Below are 12,703 nucleotides of genomic sequence, written 5' to 3'. Positions count from 1 at the left end.
TACTACCATTATTTATTACACATGTATAAATTGCATAAGGCAAGTGAAAAACGCGTGGAAGGTATGTGGAAGAGTTATCCCTTCTACACAGCAGAGTAATTTCACACATTTTTCAAGTGGTTCCTGAACCCTTAATGTGAAATTCTTGCACTCACGCTTGTTCCTAACATTTTTGACAGCGATTTGTAAATGAACCGACCCCACCACGGAGCGCCTGAGTAAAAAGTGTTATCGATAAAAGTTCGTTTTGATAATGAACGTTAAACCACTTACCCCCTTTGTTATATCCGGTACGATTGAGGGAGAAAAAGGAAATAAAAGAAGGAGAATTAGTGTTTCAAGGTTACAGCTTACTTCAAAATATTTTTGACATGTAAGTTAGTTAGAATGTCTGTGATACGCGTAAATAATTAAAATGGTGGGTACTTACTGCCTGGAGATTAATTTTTAATTTTGGAAAATAGAGAGAAATAATGATAAGAGAAAATATTGTGAGTATTGAATGCAAAAGCTTATGAGCTAATATATTTTTCTAACTACCGCTTTATCTAAATTTTAACGTATGAAAGTTCCTTGTGCGCCATTTAGAACAATACGGTCTATTCTTAGAGTTACCTAATCCCCGCATTTCAGAAGTCTGCTATGTTGCTTTAACAAAGCTACCAATAGTTTCATTGATTAGGAAAACTTTAAAATGATTCATTAATGATTCAAATTAAAGTGACAAGAACCATTTGTAGGTATTACTACTCTGTTGTTAATCATAACATAGATCAATGACTTATCAGTGAAACATTGCATAGTGATGTACTAAAACCTTTATTTAAAGACTTCATTGCAAAGAATTTCTTGATATGTTCAGCAACTTTCTTTTGCTTAACTAAATATAACATCACAAGTGAAAAACAGTGCAGAAAGTCAATGAAATTCAATTTTATATCTATAAATTCAAATTTCTGAAAACACGACTCGGAGGAAAATAAATCTAGTTGGATTGATCTCAACTTACAGCAAGACCAAGCATGAAATATAAATTGAGTAGTACGATAAATGGGTTCTTTCACACTGATAAGTTTGAGTAGCGTAAGGTTCTTCAAATCAAGTAATTAAAATGTATATATCCAAGTTGAACTCTAAGAACATACTAACCAAATGCCTATTTTAGATAAAATTGAATTGAAGCTGAACAGCAAGATCAACGAGTGGATAAACGTACGTAACACAATAAATAGATACTTACATGCTGTTGAGCATCAAGTGAAATGAAAGAAAAGATACAAAAGTAAATTAATGCTCTCTGGCTTTATGATTTTAGCGTGGTACGCTGCGATCTGTACTAATTGGATTACTATCAAGTGATTTTTTCCCCTTTTTACTACAACCCTACTCAACGATACGAGCGAGGAAATCATTCATCATGACTGTCACTGAGGATGTCCTGAGCTAACCTTGTTTAATTGGATCGTTTTGATGCCATTTGTTTATTTATTCATTTATTTCATTTTAGTTTTTACGGTCTAGTTGGAGTACACTCAGGCTGGATTTTGTTTTGTTTTTTTTTGTTTTGTTTTTGTTTTTGATTTTACAGTGTTTACTCTCAATTAATTATCTCCTTCATTTTAGTACTAAGTTGTAATACACCTGCTCCTTAAAAGATCAAAATTATGAAATAAACCGTTGGCTATTTTCTTATTTCTATAGTGATAAAGGACCTATAGGTTTGTTTGTTTGTTTGTTTGTTGGGGGGGAGGGGAAACATTTAAGTGGCGATCTCTGTAAGAGCTGTACAAGGCATTTCACATCGGAAAAAAGTTTTGCCTTACACTTTGCCCATTAAATCTTGAATTGAGCTGAACAGCAAAATCGACGAATGGATGATTTTTTTTTTCACAATTTTGATCCTCAAATGAGTTGTCTAAATAATCACCATATTTAAATGCGTGGTACTGATGTCAGAATCATTTTCTGCACAGGTCAAAAAACGATGATATTCAATTCATTTACTGCCTGTGATTACCTCTCCGTATTAAAAACCATACGTCACCTAGCTCATAGCGGCCAAAAATTACCAAGAAGATAAAAAGATCAAAAATTGAAATGACTGTTAGCTGAATTCACAGCCGTTGCGCATGTACCTATTTCACAACTGCCCCCCGAATATCCTGTAGCACATTTGCAAGTATACGAGTCGTTTTTGGTTGCAGTACAGACTCCCCCATTCAGACAAGGGTTGTTGTCGCATGGACCGACTGCGGTGGAAAAAAAAACGACAAAAGCACTCAATTAAGTACCTCCATACTTTTGTAGCTATGGATAAATTATTTAAGCAGCAGTCTTCTTTGGCCTAACAATAGCATTTATTTGATAACTGATGATTCTTAGTAAAACTTAACAAACAAGACCTAGTCGCTCCAGAAATACAATTTTTGTATCTCTTCTTGCCATTGTAGCTGAAAAGTCGTCTTTTAAAACGATTTAGTGACAAAAGTATTCAATGTCGGCATAAGTAAAAAAAATGATGATATCTAACTCATATCCTGTGATTACCTCTACATATTGAATACTATACGTCACCTAGCTCATAGCGGCCCAAAAATATCAAGGATAGAAAAAGATCAAACATTGAAATGACTGTTAGCTGAATTCACAGCCGTTACGCATGTACCTATTTCACAATTGCCTCCCGAATATCCTGAAGCACATTTGCAGGTATAGGAGTCGTTTATTTTTGCTGTACAGACTCCCCCATTCAGACAAGGGTTGTTGTAACATGGACCGACTACGGTGGAACGGAAACAAAACACTCAATTAAGTACCTCCATACTTTTGTAGCTATGGATAAATTATTTAAGCAGCAATCTTCTTTGACCTAACAATAGCATTTATTTGATAACTGATGATTCTTAGTAAAACTTAACAGACAAGACCTAGTCGCTCCAGAAATACAATTTTTGTATCTCCTCTTGCCATTGTAGCTGAAAAGTCGTCTTTTAAAACGATTATGTAGTACAAAAGTGTTTGTTGGTTTTTATTTGACATGCATTTAAACTCCCGACTTTCTATTCCTTACCGCAGTTAGCCCAAGATCCATTGTAAGTAGCAGTAAGTGAACACCACAATCGGCTACGTTCGGCCAAGGTACAAGCGTTGTAGGTCGTTCCTCCATAGGTAAAAGGGAGAAAACAGCAAGCACCTTGCGGATTGTCGGTTTTTTTGCCAGGTGGACATTGCAGATCTGTGGAAGAACATAAAAATTTCCTTCACGTTCCTTGTATTTTATCCATTAATTTGAAAGCGAAGCGGAGGGCAGTTACTGATACATGGACCAAAGAATGGATAGTCTTCAATTGTAAAAATACACCGTCACACCGTCCAAAACATTACGTAGCACTATTTTCAGTAGATCATAATTTAAAGGTGGTTAAAAAAAAATGAAAGGTAAAAAATGCTATATTACATGAATTGTTTTCACACAGTTCACAATCTATATGCCTGTATGTACTTTTTTCACAATTTTTTCCAGAATATCTAACGGCACATTGACAACTTCGCGAGTTGTTTCCTGTTTCGGTGCATATTCCTCCATTTTGACAAGGTTTCATATCGCATGGGCCCTCTACGGAGTCACAAGAAACCATAAATTAGATGCGTTCATTCTTTTGTTTAGATGAATGAGGTATTTGAGATCACGTCGGGAACCTGTTTAGTAGTAACAAAAGTATTCAATTTCTGTATAAGTAAAAAAATGATAATATCGAATTCATATCCTGTAATTTCCTCTCCGTATTGAATACCATACGTCACCTAGCTCATAACGGCTCAAAAATATCAAGTAAAAAAATAATTAAACATTAAAATGACTTTTAGCTGAATTCACAGCCGTTACGCATGTACCTATTTCACAACTGCCTCCCGAATATCCTGAAGCACATTGGCAGGTATACGAGTCGTTTTTGGTTGCTGTACAGACTCCCCCATTCAGACAAGGGTTGTTGTCGCATGGACCGACTGCAGGGGAAAGAGAAAAACTCAATTAAGTACCTCCATACTTTTGTAGCTACGGATAAACTATTTAAGCAGCAGTCTTCTTTGGCCTAACAATAACACATAGTTGATGACTGACGATTCATAGTCAGACCTAACAGACAACACCTAGTCGCTCAAAAATGCAATTTTTGTATGTCTTAGCTTCTTACCATTGTAGCTGAAAAGTCGTGTTCTAAAACGAATATATGGTACAAAAGTGTTTGTTGGTTTTTATTTGCCATGTATTTAATTAATTAAACTGGCGACTTTCTATTCCTTACTGCAGTTAGCCCAAGATCCAATGTAATTAGCGGTTAATGAACACCACAATCGGTCATGATGGGCCATGGTACAAGCGTTGTAGGTCTTTCCTTCATAGGTAAAAGGGAGAAAACAGCAGGCACCCTTTGGATTGTCGGTTTTTTTGCCAGGTGGACATGGCAGCCCTGTGGAAGAAAAGTGAAATGTCCATTACGTTCTGGGTATATTATCAGTTAATTTGAGAGCGAGGCGATGGGACGATTATTGGTACATGTACCACTTTTTACATATCAGTTAACTTGAAAGCGAAGCGATGTGGCGATTACTGGTACATGTACCACTTTTTTACACTGAATGGATGTCATTAATGGGGTTAGATTAAAAGGTTAAAAATAAATGAAAGGTATTTCTAAAAAAACAAAGGGGGGTCCTGTTTCAGGGCCCTTTTCCTTTTTTTAATAACAAAATAAAACACCCTCATGTAAAATGTAGCTTATTGTTTCTTATTGTTCTTGTATCTTCCAAGCTAGCTCCAACAAAATTACTCACCTGCCCGGAAAGTATGTGGCAAGTGACAAACACAACGTAAGATTAATCTAATTTTAATTACATGTAATTTAAAAAAATAATAATAAGTATTCAAATCCAATTTTGTGCAAATAATAGTCAAAGGCCTATTTCAAATGAAATAGGGCTGATCTTAAACAACAAGATCAGGGAATGGATAAACATACGTAGCACAATAAGTAGATACTTACACCCTGTTGAGCATCAGTTGACATGAAAGAAAGAAAACAACAATTGTTCAGTTGTAATTAATTTTTGCTCAGTAATCATTAATTTATACTCTCAGTAAAAAGGCCAGGAAAGCTGTTTTCGTTCCAATTTGGATTATTATCAGGCAATATTTTCCACGACTTTTACTCTCGATTAACTCTGTGAAAAACCTCCATTTCTGAATGTCGATGTTGTCGTAAAAACCTCCATATCTGAATGTCGAAGACGTTACAAAAAGGGTACTAAGGTATGGTACACAATTCACAACCTGGACGAATGAAGACGCTTGTTACTTCCATTCAAGCTATGATTAAATGAAGCAGAAAACGATATAAATGATGCTGCAGTATTTTTTGCAAGAACTGGACGTTTGACAAAAAGAATGATTGGCAGAGGGGGGCATCGGGGTTTATTAGAAACCGCAAAACCGTAGGAAAAAATAGTTCAAAACCGAAAAAAAACTCGATCAAAACCGAAAACCGCATGCAAAACCGTCAAAACCAATACATTTTCATATCCCAGTTATTATAACTCTGATCGATCCGATACAATGGTGACAAGTGGAGCATACAGAGTAAACTACACTAATTTAATCACAGTATTTGTGAATGCCATGGACTTGGCGTTCTTATCATCTAGCATCTGCTTAAATTATAGGATTTATTTCAGCTGCTCTCTCGATGACCTCGAGCGCGGTCTCTGCGGTCTCTGCGGACTCAGCAGCTGGTAATGGAGCCCAGTTAAATTGAGGAAATTCGCACAAAATCCTCTATAGGATGGCAATTTTGCAGTCGCGAGAGAGCTATAGCTCTGGAAAGTTCCATTGAAAATCCCTAATCTAACATTTCCATTTGCGAACTAAGACCTAAAAGTTTGGAGATTCTATTGGAATGTTGAATCAATCAGTCACGTGAGGCCTTTAACTTGATCACCAACTTCGAGGTGGCGTCGATAAAGAAACTCTTGCATTGTTCTGTGTTTAGCCATTGTTGTCTCTTGCCGCACCGTGCTTTGTCTTACTGCTGCACCATATTCGTCAGTCATGACGCGTGAACTCCTACGGATGGTCAAAGTCTTGGGCGTCATTCAAGACTCGTGAATCTCATAGGGATTAGCCTACATGTAGCCGTACCCTCCCTCCCCCCAAGGTAAAGTGGAGGCGCGGTTCCCTCGCTGCCAATTCACCTTGGCGGGGAGAGGGTAAGGCTTCACATAGGCTACTAAAGGATCCCTGCGATATTTCAATTGATTTGTCACGCATTTCCCTCAATAACATTTGTGTTTAGCGGCTATTCGAGATCATTTGTACTAGAATATTTGTAATACATGCAGCCTGACCTGAGGTAATGTTACAGCCAGGAACAGAACGGAACAATTTTGTTAGACCACAGGCAGCCCAAGCTCCAGCTGTGAGATGATCATCTTACGAAATAAGAGTCATGGCGAAATTAGAAGAGTTTGTATGGGAATATTTACGATCGCTCATAGACCTCTTAGGAATAAAAAAAAAACAATCAAATTCTCAGTGAAAATACTTCACCTTACTTCCGCAGTGCATCGCTTGTTATCTGACCGGTTACTACGTTAATAAACCTAGTGATGGATAACTTGCTAAAATGGGTTCTTTTTATCGTAGTAAGCGGTCAGATAACAAGCGATACACTGTGCAAGTAAGGTGAGGTATCTTTAATGAGAATTTGACTAAATTTTTTTATTCCTAAGAGTGGTCGCAAATATTCTCATACAAACTCTTAGAATTTCGCCTTGACTCTTATTTCGCAAGATGATCATTTCACAGCTGGAGCCTGGGCCGCTTGTGGTTAGACCAGATATATCTAAATCAAAATTTATGAAAATACGATCTAGACGCCTTAATCAATTTAGTTGGTTAAAAGCTTAAACAACAGGACCAAAATGTACACAGTACAATAAATAGGTACTTACCGTCTGATAAGTTTGTTTGTTACCATCCGTTGTGATGTGAAGAAAGACAAGAAAGAGGAAATTATTGATCCTTTGTTTCATTGAGGAGGCCAGGTTCCGCAGAACTGGCGCAATTTTTCTGCGTTTTTCAGACAAACGGAGGCAAGCGCGAAGCGAGCACGAAGTGTGATTCACGCACGGAAGGAGGAGTACAAAAAAAGAAAGGCAAAACCGGCTGTACCCTGTACCCACACCAATTGTTCAAGCTATTTTTCCCCAGACACCGGCGGAGACCACAACAAACATGGTTTTAGGTCTAGGAAACATTTTCTCTAAAGAAATGACGGTTACAAGTAAACATATGCTTCTATGCGAGCGAAACCTATAAGAAGGTGATATATTTGAACGTAAAGAAATATTTACAGTTATTTTGGTGTTTTGAAATGCGTATGTGGACAAGTTTTGTAAACCTAGTGCGTCCGCTACCTTCGGAGGATAAATCTCACACATGACATTTATCCTATCCTATTGTTTACAGTTTTTGTTTTTTTAAGGTAAATTCTGTTGGTATTCCCAGTTTACTTCTATATGTGCTTGTAAATACATCAGCGATGCATTTCCTTTGCCTGTCCTTTACAGTTGGCTTGTTCGGAATTAAACGTGGGGCTTCTCGAATAGCTTTGTCCTCACTTTAGTTACACCAGGTTTACCTTCCAACAGAAATCGTCTACATTTTATTCTGTTTAAATGGTGACGATGAATACATGCATACGATTCGATCAAATCAAATAAATAAAAAAAGTAATAAAAATTTTAGTTGACTTATGTAAGCGGTCAAACCAAAAATGCTAAAGAGGGTTACTAAAAAATAATGGTTACTTACAGCCTTATTGTCACCAGGTCAGGTAAGATAATAAAAGAGAATAGAAAAGACAGTAAAATCATAAATCAGCAAATTGTGTCTAAATTAACAATCGTTTTAGTTCAACAGTTCACAATTCGAATAGACGATTAAAATCATACTCACATGCTGTATTGACAAGTAACCAGGGGCAGAAAAGAAACAAAAAAAGTTAGTTTAAGTGAGGAGAGTAATTTAAGAAAAGAATGCAGTAATGTTAAAAACTAATCAACGAAACTAGGTTAAACACAAGGGATAAGAACTCGTATTAGACTTTTGACGGTTTATTGGGCTGGAAACTTAGAAGATGAATGACCAACAATTAAAGGTAACAATATGATAATATTTATGGGCAACTGTTTGATACATGTCTTTCCGCTTGTTCATTGAGGGATAGAGTTGTTTGCCAGAAATTCGCTTTCGATCTTATAAGCGGACGTGTCAACAATGGCATTTTTGCTGAATGGGAAGGAAGTTTGCAGTAATTGCCAGATTTTTATCTAATTTGCTCTTTTTCTGTTTAGAAGTTTCCTTAATGTCAGCATGAGCGGAGGAAAATGCCAATTTAAAAAAATATTCTGATGTACTGTCGATGTTGTACTTTGATCATCCCTTTCTACATCGATATTTCAATTATCTCAGTTTTCCGTCTCAGTTCACTTAAACCCAGTTCCCTGAAAGTTGTATTTAATGCATTATCTTCTGCTGACATTATGCTCTTTCTCTCTCTCTCTCTCTCTCTCTCTCTCTCTCTCTCTTTCCTCTCTCTCTCTCTCTCCCTCTCTCTCCCCCTCTCCCCTCTCTCTCTCCCCCTGTTCCCCCTCTCTCCCCCTCTCTCTCTCTGTCTCTCTCTCTGTCTCTCCAAGTCCCCCTCTCTCCCCACCCCCTTCTCTTTCTCTTATGAAAATCTTCCGAACTCGTTGTTCTTAATTGTCCACTAAACGCAAGAAAGGCAGCGGTGCAGATGGTCATTCATGCTTTAATCAGAAGAATTTTCTTGAACAAACAAACAAACAAACAAATAAACAAAAACAAACAAAAGGAGATGACAATGTCTCATTATCCTTAAAGTAATTATTTCTAAGCTTTCACTTACCACCTGATGTATTTACATGTATTTGATCCACCGAAGGCGACATCGAGAGCAAAGAAAACGATAGGGATGAGCAGAATTCAAGTATTATAAAAAATTGTTTAGTTCAACTAACATTTATAGTTAGAGTAGGCAATACTAACACACTTCCCATTAATCATCATATGGGACTGAGAGCTAGCCTCGGTTATTCTTCATCAACTGTTTTCGAGATATGTCATTTATTTTGTTATTACAACGACTGCTATTAGAACATCAAATTCTCATCCTCATCCTCTCATTCTGTGTTCTGCCACTCATGCACGTTTGCGGCATTTAGGAATGTTATGGAAAGTGGAGCAGAAACAGATGTTATAACTAAATTATTAACTTCAGTAATCTAATCAAAAGTCACTTACACGCTGGTGTATTTCACAAAGACCGCACATGAGTAGAGAAAGCACATAATGACAATTAAGTTAGGGAGATTAGATGAAAAATAAGTAAACCAATAAATGAATTATGCATCGATTGATTCGAAGCCTCAACATCGCCCACGGGGAACCCCCAGGCGTTTAAACTTTTGAAAATTGATCCGTTCAAATTTCAGCCCCCGGGGCCAAAATTGTGTTTCAATACCCTACCCAAGTGCTGGACTTGATGGTCAATTTTTTTCTAAAAGGCAAAACGAGCGATCCTGACATTCCCTACATTTGCCAAGCCTTATAAGCTAGACCTTGTGGACCTTTTTCTTCGGAGCCATTTGTACCCAAAAGTGAACCCTTTATCTTAAAACACCTCCACATTATAAGTTAAAACACTTGTATTCAACACTTCCGGTACCCCAGCCAGGCGAGGCTCACATTCCCCAACCCTAGGCACGAACGATAGTTCCCCCACGGGGAATGTTAAAGCTTTAAATTGATTGGCCCATTAATCAATAACTGAAAGAAAAGCGAAGTCATTTAGTTTTGAAACGTGTTTAATGCAATGTGGTGTAACTGAAAAAAAAAAAAAAAAAAAAAAAAAAAAAGAAGTATACTGTTTTTAAACGATTTTGATTTTCTTTCGGTGGAACAGAAGTATGGAGAAGTCTTTCTTCAAGACCTTTACCGAAAACAAGTTTGGTTAAGTCTAAGATAGTGACGCTTTGATATCTCCTTTGCAGAGAATAAGAAGGAAAAAAAATCCTTAACATTGAATGGACTCAAATCCACGCTAACTTGCATTCAAAGTTAAATATGATGCCACAAGATAAAGCTATTTTTCTAATTTTAACAATCATCTGTTGTTCAAAACAATGCAAAAGCAAATTTAAGTGAGTCCTGAAGGGAGGCTAAAGTAAATTATTCATTAAGGTTTAGGATTCAGTGTGTGACCTTGAAACATGGGTTATTTTCCAGGCCGAAACGCAAATCTCGATTTCTGAATGAAGTACAACGCCTCCTGATTTTTTCTTTTGTCGTTATTAGTTTTCAGCTGGTAGAAAGGGTACAGAATGGGAGTGGTTAGCAGCTTTTTGGTCATGTGTTCATTCACTGCATGCATACGTAATAATGGTTGCTTTAAAAATTTATCATGTAGAGCATTTTACGTCGCAAAGTACAAATCATCATTTCTGGTCTCCCAACTAATGCATTTGATTTTTTCCAACGATAAAAAACAAAAGGAGTTCATATCGTATATGAAATCGCCGCTATCTCATTCAAGTAGTTGCAGTTTATTTCATGCGATTTTAAGAGCCATTTTCCGAGAAAATCGAAAATCGCAAGACACTCGTAAAAAAATTGAATTTTTTTTTCTTTTGCCAAAACATCCCTTTTAGTGACCTAATTCAAGGAAAAATAGCTTTGGGTTCAAGCGATTCATTGTATGGGAGAAATAACAAATAGTTTGAAAAATCGTTTTATTGCTGTCTTTTCGCGCTTAAAAACAATAGAATCCGACCGCAACTTCGAGAAAACGGTGAACGCATAAGAAACAATCCCTAACATCGAAACTTCAGCCGAGTATTATTTCGTTCTTAATCTTCAAAATCCTAAAAGAAAATTTGAAGAAAGAAGTTTTTAACATTTACGATCGACAAGTTTAAAAAGGTCGTATTTGTGTCTCTTGAAATGTTAGAAAATGAAAGCGAACTTTAACCTTTGTAAAAGCCCTCTGGTATATGCCGCTTCCTAGTAAAACCCATATAGAATAAAGCCTTGGCTATTGAAGTAAATTACAGGAACGTTTTAGCTCTGGAAATTAAATACAGCCCTGACACTGGAGTAAGCAATTTGAGAATTTAAGTTAATAAACTTTATGCAAATTAGACGGTCCGCTGAATGAATTCATACTAAATGCAAAGTTTAGTGTAAAAGGACTACTTACTGTTGCTTGTAATATGTTTTTACAGTGAAAATGTTATTTCTAGCTTTCAGCTGTGTTGGTAAGAGCCGTAAATAACTTTTTATATGACGACTGAAAAACGTTTGTTTAGCTACTTTGCTACCAGCGAAATCATTGAGATCGCAACTTCGAACTGAAGCTGTCATCGCTTGACGAAACTCCGTTACCACAATTTTAAAATAGTTTTCTTCAGGGGGAAAAAGCAGAATTAAAATGCATTCGAGACCGTTGACTTCGATTTTGAATTCGTTTAGTTAAGATTTCAAGCCACCACAAGGTCTTATGACCTCTACTGACCCGGAAATCGGTTACATGCCAAGGTCACGTTAGCAAACTGTCACGAAATACTCAAAAGCTTCTGTTTTCGGCTTTTGTTTTGGTAAAAAAAATATATAAACTTTTCACAGAACAGACCTTCTTGCTTTATTTAATTTATATATTTGTATTGGTCTGGACACATGCATATGCTGACCGGCTGTGAAAGACATTCATCACAGTTTTTGATTCAGAGTGGTATAATATTTCCCAAAATATTTCAAACACAAATGTTTCCTTAATAAGTTCGTTATTCCCGAATTTCCCACCTTGCAATAATCCCTACAGCAAAAAAAGAAAAAAAAAAGCATAAAAGTCAACTTTATAGCTTGCTTTAGTTTTGTTTCGGATTTTTTTTATGATTTTTCCTGCGAAACCAGGAAACCCTAGCCAGGTAACCAGAAATTCTCAGTTTCATTTAGAGCTTGTCCACAACACAACTTCAAACTTGCGTGTGCTTATCGCATCCTTAAAACCTTCCAGACCTCTTCAAAATTGTTGAAAAGCCTATTGAGGCTAATAATAATCTTTGAGTTAACTATGACCAATTCACGCCGCGAGCGCGAGAAAAAGAGAACCACTCCGCAGGGCTGAATACGCGATGTGGAGTGTTATAAAATTCCACATTCTCGCGCGTAGCGCTTTCTCTAGAGACCTCTAGAAGTGTTGTTTAGTGAAGATAAACAAAGCTATCTTTGGTTAACTCAAAGAACTTGCAGAAATACCTCCAGCCTGCATAAAAGGCGCTTTATGAGCCAAGCGAGGCGAAAGTGGCATTTTGCACGAAGCGCGAGAAGCGACGAGGGGAGGAGAAAAATAAAGCTTTATTTTTCTCCATCCCTCGTCTCGCGCTTCGCACTCGTTTCGTGCTTCGAGCAAATGCCGCGTTCGCCTCGCTTGGCTCATAAAGCGGCTGTTATGCAGGCTAAAATACCTCTTCACATTTATAAGATAAGATGTCATTGATTTGTCAGAGCGGGAAGAGACATTTATAACTTGCAAATAGTCACGAGCTGAAAGGTAACTGACTGATTTGT

Source organism: Pocillopora damicornis, chromosome 5 (genome assembly GCF_964200805.1).
Source record: "Pocillopora damicornis chromosome 5, jaPocDami1.2, whole genome shotgun sequence".
Lineage (NCBI taxonomy): Eukaryota > Metazoa > Cnidaria > Anthozoa > Scleractinia > Pocilloporidae > Pocillopora > Pocillopora damicornis.
This window is presented reverse-complemented; position numbering follows the sequence as displayed.